This window comes from Mesocricetus auratus, unplaced genomic scaffold (assembly GCF_017639785.1).
Source record: "Mesocricetus auratus isolate SY011 unplaced genomic scaffold, BCM_Maur_2.0 Super-Scaffold_6730, whole genome shotgun sequence".
In the NCBI taxonomy this organism is placed as follows: domain Eukaryota; kingdom Metazoa; phylum Chordata; class Mammalia; order Rodentia; family Cricetidae; genus Mesocricetus; species Mesocricetus auratus.
In genome coordinates this window covers 108,885,750-108,892,603 of record NW_024429184.1, presented here as the reverse complement: position 1 = coordinate 108,892,603, position 6,854 = coordinate 108,885,750, and positions in this window count along the sequence as shown.

The window sequence follows — 6,854 nt, the reverse complement described above, 5'->3', positions numbered from 1 at the left end:
CGCGGTGGAAGCTCAGGGCGGGACAGGGTTAAAGGCGGAGCTCGGGAGGGGCGGGGCCAACGCCAGCTTGTGGGTTGGAGATGAGGGTGCTGGACCTGGCTGGGGGGAACGAGGAGGACATGGGGTGGTGCGGCTCTGTTCGGTTTCGTATTTCTATCAGCTTTGCTAGTGCTGGTGTCTGTTCTGTTCGCCCACGCCCATAATTGCTGAGAAATGCGTTGTCTTCCTTTAAATTGTATTCGTCTTAAACGAACATAAACGTGTTTTTCATCCGATAGAACTGTTTCCTATTTCTGTAAGTGCCGGTGAAACTTAGTAAACGGTAAAGCCATGTGGTCGAATTCTAGGGATACACATTATTCTTTATTTTCAAAGAAAAATTATTTCCCGCAGAAGCAGGTATCAGAGCCAGGAACGCCATTGTTGCTTCCTAGGACTTACTCGTAAGATGAACGGTTCCTACGACTCCATGAGAAGTTGAGAAAACTGAATCTTCCTCTCAGAAGCAACCAGTCGCAATGGAGCTGGCTTCTATACTTCCGCTCCTCTTTTAAGTGAATGCATTCACTATTCTAGCTCCTGCTGTGTGGCACGAGCGGGTTCTAGATCCGGGCAATTCTTGAACTCCAGACGCAAGATGCTTCTCATGACTTCTAGGAGGGAATCTAAGCAAGTAAACAAGCCCTGCATTTAAGAGCAAGTCCTTGGGCAGCCCCGCTGTGTGCGCGTGTGCGTGCGTGCGTGCGTGCGTGCGTGCGTGTGTGTGTGTGTGTGTGTGTGTGCTTTGCCTAGGCATTCCTATTAAGTCACCACAAATAGGTAGGTTTAGCTAAGCAGTTTCAGGGACAAAGTTAGGAAAGACTAGTCTGCACAGGAAGAGACCAGGATACAAACTCAGACCACTGACTCCAGAGGCTTCAGGAGGGACCGTCAAACAGACTGTGGGTGAGATGCCAGCGCATCTCCAAAGATGTGGATTTAACCTTCTCTACTTTACACAGACGATTATTACATACAAAGAAGATCATTTTGAGTAAGATTGGATGAAATTTCTGGGAGGGATATAAACTGGAGTCTGATGGCAGGGTCTAGAACCTTCTACGTTGGCTGCTGCAGACAGAAAACTGAGCCTAGGGACAGAGGAACCTGGATTGTGGAGTTCATAGAAGGAGATGTGTATCAGCACTGAGAGCTGCTGCCTGGCAGTCTAGTGACAAGACAGAGAAATGACAGCTGGATTGGTCAAAAAAGAGGCTATGGGCCATCATGACAAAAGCAGAGCCAAGTGGGTGGGAGAGAACAAAGCCTGCTTGAGTGAGCTGAAGGGTGAGGAGTACAGTGATCCCAGAGTTGAGGTGGTAGCCGAGGGAGAGACTTTGCTGGGGTTTTTGTAAGGACTCGTAGAGAGCATTTGCATACCGCTTAAATGACTCAATAAAGAGCAGAAGTTTGATGCTGCAGAACAGAACAGCAACCGATACCATGGGAAAGCAAAAGGGATGGAGCCCAGGGCACAGGCAAGGTTTGCTCACAGACCCGCAGCCGGCTAGTTTCAGGTATAGCCCAGGACCACCTACTCAGGAGACAGTGCTTTCCACAGTGAAATGGGGTCTCCTACATTAATTAAAAGTCAACAATCCCCCTCAGACATGCCCACAGACCAATCTGATCTAGACACTTTCTTAGATGACCCTAGACTGCATCAACTTGACAGTCAAAGCTAAAACTAGGACACATCTTTGGTGTGGATTGAAATTTTGTGGCCACACCACATAGTAATTCCTTCCTAGATTACAGAGACAATCACTTCAAAAGGAGTATCAGATAGTAATCTGAGAGTTCTTGATTTTACGGTTCGATAGAACAATAAGCCCAAATGCCATCTACATATGCTATTAGACACAGAGAAAACACCTCTCTGAAACATTAACTCCTAGGTAAAACAAAACCTCTTTCCACTAAAATATTCTTGTCCAAGAATTCTAAATCACAGCCACATCCTTTATATAATGTACAAGTTAAGAACTTGTACATTGAGGAAATGATATCCATGCTTGGTGGTGCAAGTCAGTAACCATGCCAGTTGATATACTGAGGCAAAAGGGTTATGAATTCCAAGACCACGTGGGCTAATATACCAAGACTTGTTTAAAGAAAAAACAAAAACAGAAAGGGAATGGAGTCTGGGGAGACCAGGAATGTTGGAAAGTTTTCAACTGTCATATATTAATATGAAAATCTGGACTGGCTACCCTCTGAGAAGCTACTGCTCATCTCCTCCTCCTCCTCTTTCTCCTCCTCCTCTTTCTGAAACTCATCTTAATCTTTCTCTGCTCCCTTTCTCTTCCCCTTTCCTGTCTCCTGTGTCTGCTAATCCACCTTATCCTTCTCCGAGACTGACTTACAGCTTTCTGTTACGTAAGTGAGAACATACACCATTTGCCTTCCTGGATCTGACATGTTGTTCTCCAGTTCCATTTATGTTGGTGCAAATATCAGGATTTCATTGTTTTATATGATAATTTTCCATTCCGTAAATATACCCACCCACTAAAGGGCATCCAGATTGGTTCTGGCTATTGTGAATGCTGCTGCAGGTGCAAGTATCTTTTGGTGTAACGACTTTGTTTTCCTTGGATATGAATCTAGCTTCCACTATATCAATGCGTGTTGGTAGATACAGCTCCTCACTTGGTGCCTATTTTAATCTTTCTTAGTGTGCCATCCATTACCACAGATGTTTAGAATCTTTATCTCTAAGGATCCTTTGCAGCTAGGGTTCCCAAAGTAGATTGTCTGTGGACTGGATCAAAGTTCTTATGCAACTTGTGATCTCAGAACAACTAAATAAGGTAGGAGGTGATTCCTGACGCATCCATTCTAGGGGTAGCTGGTATCATGTACAGTGAGACTCTGAAACCAACTCTGCTGTACCTTCTTCCTGACCCAGAGGTAGCAGATAAGAAGGTGTGTCCCTTTTGAAGGGTTGTGATGCCCGGTTCTCATTTTTGTTCTATTGCAGATAGATTTTTTTTCACTCAATATATCCTGGTTACGATTTCCCTTCCCACCTCCTCTCTTACCCATATCCACTCTCATTAGAAAACAAACAGGCTTCTAACGGATAGTGATAAAATATAATAAGATAAAACAAAAACTAACGCACTGGAATTGGATAAACAGAAGGAAGAGAGCCCAACAGAAGGCAGAAGAAGAGACCCACTCGTTTGTACACTTAGGAATCCCATTTAAAACACTGAATTGGAAGCCATAATATATATATGCACAGGACCTGCGCAGACCCGTGTGTGTTGCCCTAGTGTCTGTGAGTCTGTATGAGCTATGAGCAGGATGATGTAGAGGGTCTACTTTTATCGGTGTCCTCTGTCACTCTGGTTTTTACCCTCTTTCTGCCTCCTCTTCCATGAGGTTCTCTGAGCTCTGAGACGAGGTGTTTGATGGAGATGTCCCCTTTAGGAATGTGTGTTCCAGCCATCTCCCACTCTCTGCGTAACGTCTGGCCGTGGGTCTGCATTTGTTCTCGTCTACTGCAGGAGGAAGCTCCTCTGATGGTGTCTGTCCAAGGCACTGATCATGAGTATATCAGAAGGTCATTTCATTGCTATGCCTGTTGTAGCTCTTAGTATTTGGTTCTGCCCTGTGTCCTTGAGCTATTTATTCTGAGATTCTTGGTAGCCCAAGTAGTGCCATCTATGTATGGGTTCCATATCGCAGAGTGGGCCTTAAGTAAATTCTGATATGGCTTAGTTACTCCCACAAGCTTCCAACCACTATTGTACTAGCATATCTTGGAGGCAGGACACCATTATATAACAAAGAGTTTGTGGCCAGGTCGGTGTTTTCATTTTTATTTTCATAGCCTGCAGAGCGCTTTCCTGGACTGAAAAATAATAGAATGTAGGGGCGATGCTCTGTGTAGGCACCGTCCTGACTTCTCCATGCTCAGTAAGTTGTGCAGGTGTTGTCTGCAGCAATGGGGTTGTGCTGGCTAGTCTCAAGTCGAGTTATCTTCCCTCTCTGAGTTCCTGTCCTGACTTCCTTTGATGATGAACAGCAATGTGGAAGTATGAGCCAAATAAACCTTTTCCTCCCCAACTTGCTTTTGGTCGTGGTGTTTCGTCATAGCAAGAGTAACCCTATCTGAGGCAATCAGAAAGAAAATAAATAAGGAAAGGGAAGTCAATAAAAAAATCAAGTAAGAATGAGACATAGAAGATACACAATGGCAGATACATGTCCAGGTATATTAATAATTATGAGGAAAGACCAAGATTGTCAGGTGAGGCAAAAGTGCAAGGCCTAGATGTGTACTGTCTGTAATACACAAACATTTGCTGAAAGGATGCAAAAATGGCTTGAAAGTAAAGGGCTGGAAAAGGATTGCCACACAAATAGCAGCCATAGCAAGGACACATTGAGTAGAAAAATAGTCTGTAGATTTTTATGACACAAAAATGTTACTGTTAGAGACAGCAAACAAATATTTTCTAGTAATAGTGGGTCAATACATCAAGAAATAAAACATTTACAAATGACTATCTACTCAACAACAGAGTATTAGAGTACATGATTTTCCATCTTACCATTCTCCAACAGGTGTATTTTACCAAAATTATGATACAATAATTGAATGGCTATTTTTACCCGATAAAATGGTCAAAAAATGATTCCCTTTACTGATAAAATTTTCTTGATTAGTATTGCAGGGTAGGCTAAAGTGCCGTTCTCTGCTAGGAAAAGAGACTGCTCAAACAGCTGTCCTTTTGACTAATAAACAACAGGATATTTGGAGCCTGTAGGTTCTGCTCACACCAACTAGAAATTCAAAGAGCATCACCATCCATAGTCATTGGTCCAATGGTGTGGGGCAGGGTCACATGGACAGAGCAGCTACTTAAGAACATTTTTGGAAATCTTCATCATTGGGTAACATTTGGGTCTGGGAAGGGAATATAGGAAAAATACCTCTAATAATGAGGCTATGTTCTCATTTACAAAATAACCCCTGGTATTTCATAATATTATGGCATGTGTTCATCTTCCCTATTTGTTTATGATTGGAGAAACTACTTAGAATCGATCTGAAGGATATATGTCTTGTCCCAGTTGTTCTTTCTATCCATGTAAATACTAGCGCTCCTGTTAGTTTGAGCTCCCAGGGCATCTATGTACTTTGATCTTAGACTGATGCTTGGATACCTGTACAGATGAATCAATCTAGGGAATCATCTCCTTCCTGTGCTTTGTCATACATTGAACCAAATGACTAAAAGAATGGTTGAACTAATTATTGTAATTGTATTGAGAATTGTTGCCACTAACACCACTGCTGCTACTGCTGGAGCAGCATTCAAAATGTACATTGTACTCAAAGGACATTTTGATTCAGGAAAATCATGGACATATAAATGGGATGCTGCATGCTGAAATAGGCTGTTAGATAATCAAGTTGTTAACTTACAAAGGCAATTATCATTAAGATGTGATTGGAATGTGACTCAATTCTGTGTTACTCTAGTGTATTATAATGAGACCTTGTTTCCTTGGGGTAAGATTAGAAAAATTTATTAAATCATGGTAATGTGACTCAGGAAATATTGAAATTACAGTCTGATATTAATCACGTATTTGCAGAACAGCTGCATGGACTATCTGGGGATAGATTATTAAAAAGGTATTGATGATGACTTGGGGAAGTTAAATCCATTTACTCAACTTAAGATTGCAAGCTCATCCAATGTTTATATTGATTGTTTGCTTGTTTTTGTTATTTTTTAATAGTCTGGAAAAACCTTCCTAACATTAAAAATGACACATTGAGCAGCTGTATTCAACATTATGTCACAAAGCATGGCTAAACAAAAAGTGGGAAATGGGGGAGATTTGCTGAACTGACATGATAATGCACTTGCCAGATGACCCTTGAAAACAACAGGATTATTGCAGAGTTTTAACAGAATATTACCTTCATACTTCAACAAGCATTTCCTTGGTCAGGAGTCATGTTCTTTGAATTTATCTTCTGGGAAAAAGTGCAATTAGTAACATATAAGGACTTGCTCTCTGTCCAGTAAGAAAAGAACAGACATTATACAGATTTGTGAATTAGGGCATTATGTATTTTGTAATCAGAGCTCTAACTGTATAATATGACTAAGAATAAAGATTCTGCTCTCTGCTTCCCATGTAAGCTGAGTTCTTTGCTGTTCCCCCATTTCAGTGTCCATGGTCTCTTTGACCCCAGTCTTTCATACTATACTCTTAACCACTAAATGAAATATGACAGTTTCATTTAGATTGCCTTCATCTATGTTTTATATATTTCAGGAGGTTTCTACTTATTGGAGCTCCATACCACCCCTCAAATAGCCCTTTGTTTTAGCTGTCTCTCTTCATAGTCCTTCTGTCATTATCCTGTTCCACCCCCCATTCATCCACAACTATTTAATTTCCCTTTCCTAACAAGATCTGTCCCTGTAATGTGGAATATAGAGCTACTCAGGTAGGTTGTCATATAATCTTTATTGAGGGGGAAGTCACTTACATGAGAAGCCAAGAACCTGAGGTCAGTGCTCTGCTGGTCTCCCAGCCTCAACCAGAACCCTAAGAGGGAGAGTGTCCTCTTCCTCCTAGCTCTTTATGTCCTGCCTTCTGCCACACACCTGTGACCACACCCAAACGGGTACATAAGATCTCTCGCTACAGTCCCCTGGGTCCCTTATTATTTACCTAATAACCTTTGTGGTTCTATGAGTTGTAGTTTAGTTACCATTGATTTAAGAGCTAATATCTACATATAAGCAAATATATGCCAAATTGGACTTTCTGACTCT